This window comes from Panthera pardus, unplaced genomic scaffold, assembly GCF_024362965.1.
Source record: "Panthera pardus isolate Hobbes unplaced genomic scaffold, ASM2436296v1 HiC_scaffold_11, whole genome shotgun sequence".
Classification (NCBI taxonomy): Eukaryota; Metazoa; Chordata; class Mammalia; order Carnivora; family Felidae; genus Panthera; species Panthera pardus.
Genome location: NW_026526666.1, coordinates 29,136,973 through 29,152,909, shown reverse-complemented (window position 1 = coordinate 29,152,909; position 15,937 = coordinate 29,136,973). Strand labels below are relative to the sequence as shown.

General features: G+C 39.4%; 1 protein-coding gene and 1 long non-coding RNA gene across 7 annotated transcripts in view; one reads left to right on the top strand and one right to left on the bottom strand.

The window, feature by feature from the left end:
- The window catches only part of LOC109246272 (uncharacterized), a 33,803-nt gene extending 28,581 nt beyond the window's left edge, over positions 1-5,222 (bottom strand). Inside the window, exon 1 of the long non-coding RNA XR_002071287.2 lies at positions 5,078-5,222. This is a non-coding gene — a long non-coding RNA (uncharacterized LOC109246272). The remainder of the gene's footprint in view (positions 1-5,077) is intronic.
- Positions 5,223-5,240: 18 nt separating this feature from the next.
- BRDT (bromodomain testis associated) overlaps positions 5,241-15,937 on the top strand; it is an 80,883-nt gene continuing 70,186 nt past the window's right edge. For 3 of the 6 annotated variants that reach the window (XM_019414164.2, XM_019414168.2, XM_019414162.2), the window contains exons 1-2: positions 6,890-6,982; positions 7,077-7,178. The gene's annotated coding sequence lies outside the window, so the exon portion shown is untranslated. Of the gene's footprint in view, positions 5,556-6,889; positions 6,983-7,076; positions 7,179-15,937 lie in introns of those variants that run through there. The other 3 variants (XM_019414163.2, XM_019414167.2, XM_019414165.2) reach the window with 3 other exon arrangements.

The window sequence follows — 15,937 nt, the reverse complement described above, 5'->3', positions numbered from 1 at the left end:
CTGAAAGTGCGATCAAAGCCAAACAGACAAGCATCCTTGCTACTCTAGAGGGCTGGGAATTTCTGAGGACTTCCAGATTAGGTTATAGCCTTTTCACAGATTCTCTGTAACTTCCTACTGGACCTGATTTATATTTTTTATGCTGATAGAAATTCTTTATATCATATAGTTTCAGCATTGTAGATGCAAAATTAACTTTTAGTATTTTCCATTGTGATTTTATTATTTACAAAATCTTGATTGACAGGGTTAATGGGACCAAATCTTACAAATAAATCTTAAGCTGATTAACTAAACTCAAGCTTTGTGGTACTACTATATAAAATTTGTGGCTCTTTTCTCACAGATGGGGCTCATGATTACTGCCCACCTCCCCAAAATTATTTGTAATCTTTATTTGAAATGATTATATTAAGATAACTCATTGTTTGTTACACATGTACATTCACATCCAAATTTGAATCTTCTACACATTTAAGTTACATTTGAGAAATATATATTCAATTATATTTAATGCTATTTCCAAAATAAATTTGATAAAGGAAATTACACGCTTATACCTATGGAAAAACATTACACATTTTGTTAAAACGTTTAACATTTAAAAACTCATTTAATTTTACTTTAAAAAATTTTTTTTTAACGTTTATTCATTTTTGAGAGACAGAGTACAAGTAGGGGAGGGACGGAGAGAAAGGGAGACACAGAATCTGAAGTAGGCTCTAGGATCCCAGCTGTCAGCACACAACCCGATGAGGGGCCTGAACTTGAGATCATGACCTTGAAATGCCCAGAGTCCAAGAGACCCCCAAAAACGAACCACCAGAGTCCAGAGTCAAAGCTGAGCAGCAAGGGTCATTTATTGCAGGTTCGAACCTGGACCTGTGCGCACTCGTTGCCGGTGACGCTAAGAGGCCCCGAGAGAGGTTTTTACACCCCTTTTATAGACAGGTACAAATAAGTCATGGGGAAACCAGGGATTTTCCACAGTTACAGAGCTGCAATTGGTTGATGTTTAAAGTTGGACACTTAGCAGTATTCGATTGGTTCCTGCCTTTAGGTCAGACAACAACCGGGGGTACAGGTATCACAATGATTGATCAGGAATACACGGATGTGCCAAGCAACTATGATTGATCAGGAATACACGGGCGCGCCAAGCAATTGTACAGAAGCGGAACAAGCTGGTTAGGCTTGGTTAGGTTTCAGTTTCCCGTAACTTAAGCTTTTAAGTTTCAGTTTTCTCAGGCCTCTCAACCTGACCCGAAGTCGGCCGCTTAACTGACTGAGCCACTCAGGTGCCCCTCGTTTAATTTTACTTTTAAAATAGAATGGAAAGTCTGCTGGTAAAAATATTGATATCTAAGGCAAGTAAGTAAAAGGTCAAAATTTTCAACTATGAAATTGAATAGGGAGGAAGCAAGACTGGGACTACAAGCCATACCTCCCCTTGAGTTAAGTGTATGTGTTATTTGACTCAAAACATTTTTCCATGCTTTGTCAACTAATAGGCAGATGGTGTAGAGCCCTGGAGATCACTGCAAGACTTTTTCACTGAGGGTCATGGGTAGCCATTGAAAAGTTCTGAGGAGTGGAGTGACATGAGATGATTACCAAGATCATTCTATTGCTGTATTGAGGCTAGACTGAAGAAGACCAAAGGGAGAAGCAGAAGCACTGGCGATCTGTCTGCTGCAATAAACTAGATGAAACATTATATGGACTTGGACTACTTTGGATTCTGGATAGGTTGTGAAAATGTAGCCACAAAGATTTGCTGATGAATCAAATCCTTTTAAACTTGATTGGCTGTAAGATGCGAGACAGGGGATGACTGAATTTTTTTAATTTTTAATTTTTAATTTTTATTATGTTTATTTATTGTTGATAGAGAGAGACAGAGCACAAGTTGGGGAGGGGCAGAGAGAGAAGGAGACATAGAATCCAAAGCATCCAAAGCAGGCTCCAGGCTCTGAGCTGTCAGCACAAAGCCCGATGCAGGGCTCGAACTCACAAACCGCGAGATCATGACCTGAGCTGAAGTGGTACGCTCAACCAACTGAGCCACCCAGGAGTCCCGAAATGTTTAGCCTAAGTAACTATTATAAGACTGGAGCTGCCATACACTGAGATGTGGAAGACTGTGGGCAGAGCAGTTTGAAGGGGGATTATCAGGAACTCAGGTCTGGACATAAATACCAAGTTTAAGATGCTCATTAGACTTTCCACATGGAGATATGCAGTAGGCAGTTGGAAGTATGAGTCTGGAGTTCAGGAAAAGGGTTCAAGATAGACATGTAAATTTGGGAGCCAAGGACAGATAAGCCTTGAGACTGGATGTGCTGTTCCTAAGGGTGTTTCAGTAGGGAGAAGGTCCAAGGAGTGAGCATTGGATAATTCCAACATTGAGAAGAAAGAACTAGCAAGAGCTGACTTGCAGATTTAGCAACACAGAGTTAACATATTTTTATTTTTAGTAACAAATTATCCTCTATAGCTGTATGTATTAAATTGCTTCCAAATTCCTATACAAAACCATTTACAAATTTAAGTTCTTTTTTTATGTTTATTTATTTTGAGAGAAAGAGACAGAGTGGGGGAGGGGTAGAGAGAGAGGGAGAAAGAATCCCAACAAGGCTCCACACCCAGCACACAACCCACTTCAGACCTGAGCCAGATAATCAAGAGTCAGACACTTAACCAATTGAGCCACCTAGACACCCTGTAAATTTAAATTCTCTCAGTTATCTGGGGATCCTTGTAAATCCATAGGAGACCAGAAAGATGGGCTTCCTCTTGTTGAATGTGATGCTAGAATGTAAGATGGAAAGTTGAAAATGTCTTTCATCTATATTCATGTGATATATTGATTTAAACTAAAATGGAACTTTTTTATGTTTTTCTAAAAAAAACCCATAATTACAACTATTTTATGTCACAGAATAGCCTTGTGATATCCTAGTCTTACTGTATTATACTGTTGCTGGTCTTCAGCCACTTTTTTTACCAATAATTTAGAAGCAACTTTCTGTATTATCTGTCACACATTCCCTGGAAAATCTCAATACTGGGGAAAAGCAATTATCTTCTCCATGAACAATTACAAATTTCTCCATCTTAACTGTCTCAGATATGTCTTACTAAGACATTTTCCCAGTCAATTTTTTCTCCTGTTCTCCATAAACATTATTTCAAAACTATTCAAAAATATTCAAAATATTTTCCCAGTCAATTTTTTCTCCTGTTCTCCATAAACATTATTTCAAAACTATTCAAAAATATTCAAAACTATTTTACTCTTGTAACTTCTTTCCTGCCTTCCTCTCCCATCTTTAACTTAGACTGAATTTTGAGCTGTATAATAAACTCACCATTCAAAACCTCTATCCAGATATTTTATGGGCACCCTAAATTCATGTTCAAAACTGCACTCATTATCTTCCTCCTCCCCCAAACTTGCTCCCCTCCTACAATTCCCTTTCCAGTAAATGGTGCCTTCCTCCAAATGCTCAAGCCAGAAACACCATATCATCTTTACATCCACTCTAACAGCAAATCTTTGGGAGTCTACCTCCCAAATAAACCCATTCTCCAGATTCTCCATTTTACAACCATTTTAAGTTTCTTTAAAAAACTCAAATCTGTTTTTGTCACTGTCCCCCTCACTACCTCCCCCACCTTTAATTCAAATCTGATTTGTCACAGTCCTTAAAACTTGGCAGGATCAAAGGATAATGTACTTAATGATAATACACTCTGACTTTTGATACTTTGCATTCATGGTGCTTACTGTGTAGTGGGGAAAATAGACATTAACTATTTGCCTGGCTGTATAATTACAATTGTAATGGGTGCTATGTAATATGGTTGTAATGAGAGTGTATAATAGGAAGACCAATCTAGTGGAGGCCTCCTTGAGGAAATGACTGAGCTGAGACCTGAGAGTAGGATGGGAGTAGAGAGAAGAAACCATCGTAGAAGCCCTGGGGGGAGAGAGTAATAGGGTACTGGGAAGAACTAAAAGGTCAGTGTGGCTGGAAATACGGGAACTGTTGGTGGGGTGGTTGGAGCTGGAGATAGAGAATTCATGTAGGCCTTGTAGCATTTCTTTTTTAAGTTTATTTATTTTGAAAGAGAGCCCGTGTGTGCATGGGGTGGGGGAGGGGGACAGAGAAAGAAGGAAAGACAGAATCCCAAGCAGGCCCTGAGGCCATCAGCACACAGCCCAATGCCTGGGCTCCGATGTGAGATCTGGACCTGAGCCTGTGAGATCATGACCTGCAGCAAAATCAAGAATCGCATGCTTAACCCACTGAGCCACCCAGGTGCCCCCTCTTGTAGTTCATCTAAAAGGTTTTGATATTTATCTTAAAAGTAATGGGCAGTAATTGAAAGGTTTTAAGGGTGTTAACAAAATGAGATTTAGCTTTTTAAAAGATCACTGGAGTGTGGACTATGCGCTTCTCCCTTATATTGGTTCTCAGGAGGAGAGCCAAAAAGTTGACAGCTGAACAAGATTTGCACAGGTCATTCCTGGCTTTTACTTCCTTTGACTTCCCTTAGGCCTTTCCCAGCATAAAGGTCACACCCTAGGTCTATACCTAGATCACACCCTAGTTCCAATCTTTTTCCTACCTAATAAGGGTTTAAACAACAAAAACAAGAACACAAACATCAAATCTAAACCAAGTATACGCTACGGTATTGACTCTTCGGTGTTAAATACACTCTTCTAATACACGTCCACAAATAAAAAGGAGTTAGTCGCCAAGACTCTCAAAATCTTAAATCACTCTCTTCAAGCAGCTGTCTTTAAAATACTCTTAAGTGCCATTTTAAAACCAATGAGCTCATGTGGGCTCCCACCTCACCTGCTAATACTGAGCATTCACTACGTGCAAGAGATGGGAACTTTGGGGGGAACTGGAGAAAAGTACGAAAACGACGAAAACAATGCAAGCCAAAACTCAGGACCCCCTCCCCCCAAAACAACACAGGTCTAATGCATTAAATTGTTTTAATGATAAACTATTGGGTGGCACTCCTTCTCCTAAACCCCCAGCTCTTTGCACCATACCTGGCATTCAGTAAAGGCTCAACAAACGTGCACACCCAGGGTGAAAGACCTTGAACCTCGGCGAAAGCCGGACTGCGGAGCTGATACCTCGCGCACTTTACCCGCCGCCGGGCTCCAGGCGTGGCCACGTGACACGCTCAGGCCAATGGGCGGGCCGCCTGCAGCAGGTCTCCCATAAAGGCGCCTGTCGCTGCCGGCTAGTGGCCGCCGCCATTAGGGCGAGAGCTGGCGGCGACGGTCGGTGAAGGACTGCTACCTCGCACCGCTTCATCTTGTGCAAGCTGGAGGGGACGATCAGATAAGGTCTTTTTCACCAAAGGTGACAGAGCCTCTACCTGGAGCATTGCTTTGGGATCCGGGCCCTCGGCGGGACCCTGAGTAGGAAACAACCGTTTTTTTCTCTTCTCCCCTCCCCCATCAACACTGCGACTGGCGAGGCAGTTGGGGAGGCCATACCCGTGCGTGCGTTGCTGCCCAGGTGAGCTGCCAGTTGCTTTTCTTTGGCTTACCAACTGCAAGCTTGTTGCCCCAGTGGACCCTTTTAAAAACTGGGGACCTTCCTCTTAAAAGCTTTGGCATTTTTTGCAAGGAAGGGGTGGGAAGAAGGAGGTTAGGGCGAGGGGGGTGACGTTCCGGTTACACAACCGCCTACTCCCAACTCTTGAAAAACATTCCTGGTCTTTGTGCAGCTCTTAGGCCTAGGATTGGTGGGTCTCTGGATGTACTGTAGTTTGGGGTGTCCAGAAGAAAGTACGGAGCTTTAGCTGTTGCTGGCATTTTATTGTTCATCCTGGGTATCATCGTTTGGGACAGGAAGATCCCCAGCCTTGATTTATTCCTTTATTTATTCGTTTAACATTATTAAGCTCTTAACATGCTTAATTAATCCTCTGTTGAGTGCGGCAGGTCAGGCTCACCTAACCTCAAGGCACTGGCTTACGTTAAGAATTCAGATGAAGTATCTACAAGTATCTACGTGGTGCTTTGGGACCCGTGGGAAGGACCCGAGTGGGTAGAAGGGGATGGGGGAGGTATCTGGGTAGAAGTGATAAATGAGCTGGGTCTTGAAAGACAGATAGAAATTAGCCTAAAGAGTGATGGGAGGAGCTCTGGTAAGCAGGGGAAAAATTTCAAAACCATGGACAGGTGTGAGCACAAAGTGGGGGCCGGGGGTCAGTGAAGAAGTGTAAATTTTTGGGTGTGGCTTATGCAGGTTGGGGATTGGGATAGTAGCAACATGAGTCTAATGAGACAGGCAAGGGGGTTTATATATGTGTATATCATGAACAGCAGTGGGTTGAACAGTGTGGTTGTAAATTACTGAACAAAAATCACAACCTCACCTTTGTATCAATTCAGGTGGGAGTAACAAGTGATTGAACAAAAAAAGTGGTTTGGGGGATCGAAAATAGAAATACCCTATGTACTCAGAATATGTAAATTTATATCCCAGAGTCAGGGAGTGTGTAGATGGAGTTTAAAAAAAAAAAAAAAAAAAAAACCCAAAGAGCAAGGGAAGAACGCTGGAGGATATTAATAAGTTAGCAGAAAATGAGATGATGAAGGAGATAACATCCTCTGGATTTCCATCCTGACTCCATTTGTTCCCATATCACCCAGTTCCTATCTCTGTCAAAGCAGTAATTATCAGTATCCTGTTGTAATTACCTATTTGTAAGTCTCTATAAAGAGACTGTATCCTCAATTCCTAGTTCAGTGCTTGGCACCATTGTAGGTGCTTTATAAGTATGTAATAAAAGAACAAATAGAATCTGGAAAAGAAAATAGTGGTATCCTGGAAACCAGATAAGAATTTCAAGAGAGTCAAGATAGTCTAGTGACAGATATTGCTGAGAGGTCAAGTAAGATGTAACTCAAAAAGAATCCATTTAACAACTAAGTATGGTAAGTATTAGCCTTAGTGTAGGGGGAATTTTAGAGGAATGGCTGGGACAGAATTGAGTGTGAGGTGGGGAGTAAAAACAGTGTCATTTTTTAGGATGCTCCGGTGTGAGGTACAGAAGAGAGAAGATTGAGGCTTCAAGGAGACAATAAGATCGAGAAGAATTTTTAAGGAGACTTGAGAAAGTGTATATGGAGGGTAAGCTAGTATAGAAATGTTGATGATACAAGCAAGAGAGATCAAGGACTGTTGTTATCTCATTATGTAGAGTACCTGGGAACCAAGTTCTAGACAGGGAAGGTGTCCCATTTCTAGAATGAAAGGAGTAGACGAGAAGATTGAATCATTGTGAAGAGTATACATTTTCTAGAAATTATTTGTTTGACTTTAAGTGAAGCCTGATTTTAATTTGAAGAAACCATTTTCTCCCTTGAATTGGAGACTGCTCATTTGATGAGGCAGGATTTGGAGTCCCTATGTGAGCTCACACTGGGTGGATTGCCTTTGACCTTTCTGAGCCCTGGAACCACGTGGTATTCAGAATCCAAACTCTTGAGTTCCTTGCTGTACTGCTTCCCTGCATGTGTAAAATCTACCATGAAGTTCAACCAGAAGTACCACCACACAGCAGAATAACTTATTCTGTGCTATTTATTGAAATGATGGAAGATGTTTTTGAACAATCTTTATTCAAAACCTCAAAGTTCAATTCCATCCAAAATTGAGGCTCAAAATATATTAATTTACATTATTTTGTTTTTCTTTTTTTTTTTTTTTAAACAGTTTGGCTGCTTTTTAAGAAAAAAAAAATTTTTTTTAACGTTTATTTATTTTTGAGACAGAGAGAGACAGAGCATGAACGGGGGAGGGTCAGAGACAGAGGGAGACACAGAATCCGAAACAGGCTCCAGGCTCTGAGTGGTCAGCACAGAGCCCGACATGGGGCTCGAACTCAGACCGTGAGATCATGACCTAAGCCAAAGTCGAATGCTTAACCGACCGAGCCACCCAGGCACCCAATTATTTTGTTTTTCAATCAGCTCAATTCCTTGAGACTTCAGTAAGCATATAGCGCAATACAATTTAATACTTGCACCACTGAGGTGGTAATAATTGAAGAATTTTGTAAACATTTTTTTCTTGGCAAACTCAAGAAGTTGGTTTTTGCCAAAGAGATCAGACTCTTCCTGATATGTCTGTGCCTACATTGAATTTGAGGTGAACTTGTATGTTTCTTGTAACATTTTGGAAACATGTTTTAGCTTATTTGTGCATTTCAGGAAACCTTTGGCTTGGTTTATAACTTTTGTCAGGAATGACTGGAATATTCACAACCGCTTCAAAGACTTTTGTTTCTTAGAAGTTTAAATTTTTATTCTTGTATGTTGGTAGAGATATAAATTAGAATCTCTCAACGGCAATTAAACATATAGCAATATGTAAAAGTGTTGTCCTAAAAATCATTAATAGAAATATATCCAAAGGCCAGGCCAAAAAAATATATATATCTCTAATAGGTATTGGCAGATGTAAGCAATGATGTATTTATGAGGATATTGATTGCAACATTATATATATTTAATGGGAAGCCATTAAAAATAGAGGGACTGGGGGTACTTGGAGGCTCATTTGGTTAAGCAAGTGACTCGATCTCTGTTCAGGTCATGATCTCATGGTTTGTGAGGTGAAGCCCTACATCAAGCTCTGCACTGATAGTGTGGAACCTGCTTGGGATTCTCTCTCTCCCTCTCTTTCTGCCTCTTCCTCTCTCTCTCTTTCTCAAAATAAATAAACTTAAAAATGGAGCTGCCCTGGGACCATTTCTAATATGAATTAAGTGTAAAAAAGTTTCTAAAAGGATGCACAAGAAACTGCTAACAGTAAGGAGGGGTCCTCGTTGGCTAAGGAACAAGAATGGGAAAGGAAACTTTGTATGCCACGTGGATGTTAAAATTCAAATAAACTCATTTTTTAATGAAGTCTATAAATAGTATATAATCCTTAAGAATTTTCCCAAAACTCAAAAGATTATTTTATAATGAGCTATTAAGTGAACAAAACAGGTCTGATTTTCAGGGCAGCTGAGTGGCTCAGTTGAGTGTCTCTTGATTTCAGCTCAGGTCACGGTCCCAGGATCATAGGATGAAGCCTTGCATTGGGCTCTGTGCTGAGTGTGGGGTCTGCTTGGGATTCTCTCTCTCTGTCCCTCTCCCCTGCTTGCATGTGCTCTTTCTCTAAAATAGAAAATAAAATAAAATAAACATCTGATTTTCAGCCAATTTCTTCATGGAACCATAGAATGATCTGACAAAGTGATACTAATTGTGTGATTATCTTCATCAAAGTAAACCAGAACTTTTCAGAATTTGTTACATTGTCTTTGTGCAATTGTCAGTGGTGGTTGTTATATAACACTGAATTCTTAAGAGATGAATTCTTAAGAGATAAGATTTCATTTGCCTTCACTGTCTTTCCATGGATAAAAAGTGTCTGAAAGCAGAAACAATAATAAAATGACAACTCACCATGAACATTGGAAACAACAGTGAACTTTCACAGAGATAAGAGAGGCTACAGGTTATGTATATTTGGCAGTATACTTGTAACTCCATAGTTTAATCATGTTGGAGTATAAGTAAGTGACACCTTTGAGCTGATTAGAACCTACCATTATATCAAATAAGGTGAAAATCTTTTGGGGGTTTGTGTTGCTGAACTATTATGCTGGCATTTTGTTTTCTATTACTGAGAACATTTTCTAATAAAAATTAATAATAAAATTATTAGGATTAATAATAAAAGGCTTTAGAGAAAGTAGAATCGTGTCAGTTAACAGAAATTTGCCCAATATAAAACACCACAACTCCTTAAAAAAATTTTTTTAATGTTTTATTTTTGAGACAGACACACAGCATGAGCAGGGGAGGGGCAGAGAGAGAGAGGGAGACACAGAATCCAAAGCAGGCTCTAGGCTCTAAGCTGTCAGCATAGAGCCCAACGCGGGGCTTGAACTCACAAACTGTGAGATCATGACCTGAGCTGAAGTCAGACACTTAACTGACTGAGCCACCCAGGTGCCCCCACCACAACTCCTTTAAAAATTTTTTTAGATAAGGGGGTGCCTGGGTTACTCAGTCAAGCGTCTGACTTTGGCTCAGGTCATGATCTCACAGTTTGTCAGTTCGAGCCCCATGTCAGGCTCTGTGCTGACAGCTCAGGGCCTGGAGCCTGCTTTGGGTTCTGTCTCCCTTTCTGTCTCTCTCTCTCTCCCTTTTTCTCCCTCTCTCTCCCTCCCTCCCTATCTTTCAAAAATAAATAAACATTAAAAAACTAAAATTTTTTAATAAGAAATGGAAGATTAAAATACATTTAAAAGAAAGACTGGGGTGGGGCGCCTGGGTGGCGCAGTCGGTTGGGCGTCCGACTTCAGCCAGGTCACGATCTCGCAGTCCGTGAGTTCGAGCCCCGCGTCAGGCTCTGGGCTGATGGCTCAGAGCCTGGAGCCTGTTTCCAATTCTGTGTCTCCCTCTCTCTCTGCCCCTCCCCCGTTCATGCTCTGTCTCTCTCTGTCCCAAAAATAAATAAATGTTGAAAAAAAAAAAAAAAAGAAAAAGAAAGACTGGGGTAATTACAAAGAATATTTTATAAAGGAAATAATTAACTATTCTTTTGCCCAATGATAAATAGAGCTCTTGTTCATGATCAGTCCATTTGCAGCCTTCAGCCACAGTGTACCATAAGTTTATTGCTTAAAATTTCTAATATATAGAAAAAATAGACCAAGAACACCTGTATATCTACCAACAATTGTCAATATTTTGCCCTGTTTGCTTGTGTATATAGGTTTTTCTCCCAAATCATTTAGAACCTATTTTAATGTTGTTATTCACATCAAATTTTTTGAGCATACATTTAAACACTTCTCTTACATAATCACTATACTATTCTCATATCTATCATAATGTATTCTCAAACCTGTCAAAATGAACAATTCCATAATTTTCCCTAGTTGTCCCCAAAATGTATTTAATAGTTGATCTCAAACCAGTATTTGATCTAGGATGATAAAATTGAGTTCTGTTATGTCTTCAGACATTTTCTTTTATAATCTTTTTATAAAAGATAGACCATTTGTCTTTTTTTATTTGTTTTAGGTCATTTGTCTTATAGAATATTATATATTCTACATTTGTCTGTTTTCTTAATGGTTTTGTTTCATTTTTTTTCTAGCACTGTACCACAGAACTTTCCTGCAGTGATAGCAATGTTTTATAGCTGCATTGTCCCATATAGTAGCCAATAGACTTATAACTTATGGCTATTGAGCATTTGAAATGTGGATGAGTTTTTGACTTAGGAAATTTTGGTTAATTTGAACTTAAATACTTCCATGTGGCTAAAGGTTGTTATATTGGACAGTGCAGCTCTAGCCCTTTAATTTTTTTTTTAAGTTTATTTATTTCATTTTGAGTGGGAGAGAGAGAATCCCAAGCAGGCTCTGCACTGTCAGCGCAGAGCCTGACATGGGGCTCCAAATCACAAACCGTGAGATCCTGACCAGAGCCGAAACAGAGTCAGATGCTCAACCCACTAAGCTACCCAGATGCCCTAACCCTTTAATTTTGTTACATGAAAATTAAATCTAAAAGATTGTTAGATATTTTTGGCAAAATATGTAGATGAACCTACAATGGTAGCTCATTATCACCCAAAGTCCTTTGTTTGCTTTAGAGTTCACTCTTGGTGTTGTACATTCTGAGGGTTTGGGCAAATGTATAATGGCATTTATCCATCATTATGATCTAATATGAAGTCTTTTCACTGCCCTAAAAATCCTCTGTGCTCTCCATCTTTTTCTCCTTCCCTCTCCCCAACTCCTGGTAACCATTGATCTTTTTGCTGTCTCCATAGTTTGCCTTTTACAGAATCTCATAGTTGGAATCATACAGTATGTATGTAGCCTTTTCAGATTGGCTTATTTTGCTTAATATGCATTTAAGATTCCTCCATGTCTTTTCATGGCTTGATGGTTCTTTTATTTTTAGCGCTAAATAACCTTCCGTTTTCTGGATGTTTCCCAGTTTATCCATTCTCCTTCTGCAGGACATCTTGGTTGCTTCCAAGTTTTGGCAAAGTTTTAATAAAGCTGCTATAAACAACTGTGTGCAGGTTTTTGTGTGAAAAGGTGTTTTTAAGGAAAAAATTTAAGGCTGACTAGAGCATATCTACAGACATAAATACTAGCAGAAATTAATTATAAATAACTAATTTGTAAAGGCAAATTACAAATAAGACTTAATTACAAATAAGACTATAGAAAATATAGTCTTAAGAGCAGGAAATATAATTATGTATTGTATAATCTTTAGAGGAAAACTTTCTTAAACCTAATTTAAAAAGGAACCTACAATAGCAGAAATGAAGGAATTGTTAATGAAATAATAGGATTCTGGAAAAGGGGAAAGATCTTCATGGAAAAGGGGAGGCACTTATGAAGTAAGAGGAAATAGAACAGGAAGTAAAAGAAGTCAAGGGAAATTAATTTTTAAAGGGTGTCTCTTCGGGACACCAGGGTGGTTCAGTTGGTTAAGCATCCAACTTCGGCTCAGGTCATGATCTAACGGTTCGGTTCGTGGGTTCGAGCCCCACATCGGGCTCTGCTGATAACTCAGAGCCTGGAGCCTGCTTCAGATTCTGTCTGTCCCCCTCTCTCTCGGCCCCTCCCCCACTAGTGCTCTGTCTTTGTCTTTCAAAAATAAATGTTAAAATTTTTTTTAAATAAAGGGTTTCTCTTATAAACTGAGATCCTTTGCAAAAGGGTATAGTGGAGTTGAGGTTTTGATGAGGGGAACAGGTTTGGAAAAGGCATTTTTTTAACTGATAAGAATTCATTAAGTCATTCATTCATCTATTTTTTAAGGCAGATTCCTGAGCAACAAGACTTAAAAGTAAAACATTCTTTAAAAAAAAATTTTTTAATTTAATGTTTATTTTGAGAGAGAGAGACAGAGCATGGGAAGGGGAGGGACAGAGAGACAGGGAGACACAATCTGAAGCAGGCTCCAGGCTCTGAGCTGTCCACAGAGTCCTACACAGGGCCTGAATTCCCAAGTCATGAGATCATGACCTGAGGTAAAGTTGGATGCTTAACAGACTGAGCCACCTAGGTGCCCCAAAAGTAGAACATTCTTGATTTCTTTCCCTATTTCTCCCTATATAAAAAGTCACATCTTCTCTATCTCTAACATAAAACTGAATCTGAACACTTTAATTCAGCCTCTGTAGTCTCTGTCCTAGGCATTAGTCAAACAAGACCTCAGTCTGTCCTATAGCAATACAAACAAAGCAGGAGAGAGGGTTTGGGAGACAGGTAGTAAACCAGTAGATAAACAAGGTAGTGGCAAAACAGTAATAGCTGATGGATTAACATTGCAGACAAGAATGCCTATTTATGGGGTGCCTGGGTGACTCAGTTGGGTAAGTGTCTGACTTTGGATCAGGTCATGATCTCATGGTATGTGAGTTCGAGCCCCGAATCGGGCTGTGTGCTGACACCTTGGAGCCTGGAGCCTACTTTGGATTGTGTCTCTCTCTCTCTCTCTCTGCCCCTCCCCCACTTATGTTCTGTCTTTCTCAAAAATAAATAAAACAAATTTTTTTTTTTAAATGCCTATTTAAAATGACGTTGTGAAGGAAAAGCATGGAGAAATACTTGGACCACACATAACAAAGGTTTTGTATTCAGACTATATGAAGAACTAAAAATCAGTAAGATAATAGCAGACAACCAAATAGAAAAATGGGTAGGACACTTCAGCAGGTGATTGACAAAGAAGATATTCATGTGGTCAATAGACATTAAACAGGTTTTTCATATCATGAATCCTCAGTGAAATATAAAAATCACAGTGAGATCCCATCATACGCTCACCAGAATGGCTAAAATGGAACGCACTGATAATTTTTTTTTAATTGAAACAATTTTTTTTGTGTTTTTATTTATTTTTTGAGAAAGAGCACGCAGGGGAGGGGCAGAGAGAGGGAGACAAGCAGGCTCCTCACTGCTTATGCAGAACCAGATGCGGGCTGGAACCCACAAACCATGAGCTCATGACAAGAGTCAAAGAGGCTCAACCAACTGAGACACCCAGGCACCCTGCTAACCCTAAATATTAACAAGGATATGGAATAAGTGGGATTCTCAAACTGCTGCTCCTATAAATTGGTACATTTTTGAAATCTGGTATCTCCTAAAGTTGAATACACAAAACTTATGACCCAACATTTTCACTTCTGAGTTTATACCCAAAATAATGTATGTGCATATTCACCACAAGCATGTTCATAGCATGTACAAAGATGTCAGACACTGTAAGCAACCCAAAAGTTGCAAGATGAGTTGGATTGATTGTATAGTCCAATTCAATCATAATATACTATACAGCAATGAAGATGAACAAATAACAGATAAATCTCATAAACATAATATTGATGAAAGGCCATATGCAGTGTAATACATAGTAAATAATACTACATTTATGTAAAGGTCAAAAGCAGTCACAATTTAATCTATGGGAAAGAAGTTATCTTAGTGGTTATCTGTGTGAAGAAGAGGGTCTAGTAATTGGGATACTCCAAAGATAGGTTAACTTTAAATAATTGCAAAACAGAACCAGTTTCAGTTGTAACACTAGACTATCCCCTTTGTTAATAACATTAATGGTTGTAGTCCATGGGCACCTGGGTGGCTAAGTCAGTTAAGCCTCTGACTTCAGCTCAGGTATGATCTCGTGGTTCACAAGTTCGAGCCCTGTGTCAGGCTCTGCTGACAGCTCAGAGCCTGGAGTGTACTTCACATTTTGTGTCTCCCTCTCTGCCCCTCCCCAGCTTATGCTGTCTCTCACAAAAATAAAAACATTAAAAAAAAAATAAAAAATTTTAAAAAAAGTTCACATTTGTATGACATGAGAAGAGTGTAATGAAGTGAAATAAATTATAAGATTGTTAATCGCCTCCAAGTTAATTCACTTCAGTGTAGTGGTTCTTAATCCTGGCTATACATCACAAGCACCGGGGATATGTAAAGAGTAAACTGATTTGCAAGCCCTGTCTCCAAGGGGCCTGGGCATTTGTCATTGGTATTTTTAAAATGATCCACAACACCTCACATCCATTATAATGGCTGGTAATTAAAAAAATAAAATTAGGGGCACCTGGGTGGCTCAGTTGGTTGAGCGTCCGACTTCGGTTCAGGTCACGATCTCGCACTCCGTGGGTTCGAGCCCCGTGTCGGGCTCTGGGCTGATGGCTCAGAGCCTGGAGCCTGCTTCCGATTCTGTGTCTCCCTCTCTCTGCCCCTCCCCCATTCATGTTCTGTCTCTCTCTGTCTCAAAAATAAATAAACGTTAAAAAAAAATTTTTTTTTTAAATAAAATAAAATTAAATAAAAGCGTTGTGAGGAGGTGGAGAAAATTGGAACCCTGTAGACTGTTGATGGGAATGTAAAATATTGCTGGTGCTATGGAAAACAGTATGGGACTCCTCAAAAAAAACAGTTACCATGTGGTCCAGCAATTCTCACTTCTGCATTTCTGGGGTGTATCCATAAGAAATGAAGGCAGGGTCTTGAAGAGATAACTATACACCCATGTTTACAGCAGTATTCATAATAGCCAAGAGGTGGAAGCTAACCAAGTGTCGATGAAATGAATGGATACACAGAATGTGACATATACAGATAATTAAATATTGAACTTTATAAAATGAAGGAAGTTCTGACATGCTACAATATAGATTAATCTTGAGGACATTATACTAAGACAAATATTATATGATTCCACTTAGATACCTAGAGTAGTTAAATTCGTAGAAACAGGATGGTGGTTGCCAGGGGCTGGGGTGAAGAGAGAATTATTTAATAGGTATAGAGTTTCAGTTTTGCAAGATGAAAAGGTTCT